The following is a 360-nucleotide window of genomic DNA, read 5'->3' as shown; positions in this document are numbered from 1 at the left end:
TTTGCGGCAGGTAGGTGCCCCCCCCCTGGTGGCTCCTCCCCGGGGTGGCCCTGTCCCTGATGGTCCCCTCTGGCTGTGCTGTCACTCCGGGCGTTGCCAGGGCTGGGGGGTTGTTGGCCATGAAAGCTCAGAGGTCCCAGCGCAGTGCAGTGTGGTGGGAGTGGTGGTGGCAGAGGAGCAAAAGCTTTGCAATGAAGTAACTCTTGCTCCTACTCACAAGAGCCTTGAACTTCGTGGGTTCTTCTCTTCTCTTGGGGCCTGCATGAAAAGTGAGGTCTGGGGAGCTCCAGGAAGAGTTTTGCTTTGTTCGTAGAGTGGTTTGGGTGGGAAGGGACCTTTCCAGGTCATCTGGTCCAACTC

The sequence above is a fragment of the Merops nubicus genome, unplaced genomic scaffold, assembly GCF_000691845.1.
Source record: "Merops nubicus isolate BGI_N331 unplaced genomic scaffold, ASM69184v1 scaffold16811, whole genome shotgun sequence".
NCBI lineage: Eukaryota > Metazoa > Chordata > Aves > Coraciiformes > Meropidae > Merops > Merops nubicus.
This window is presented reverse-complemented; position numbering follows the sequence as displayed.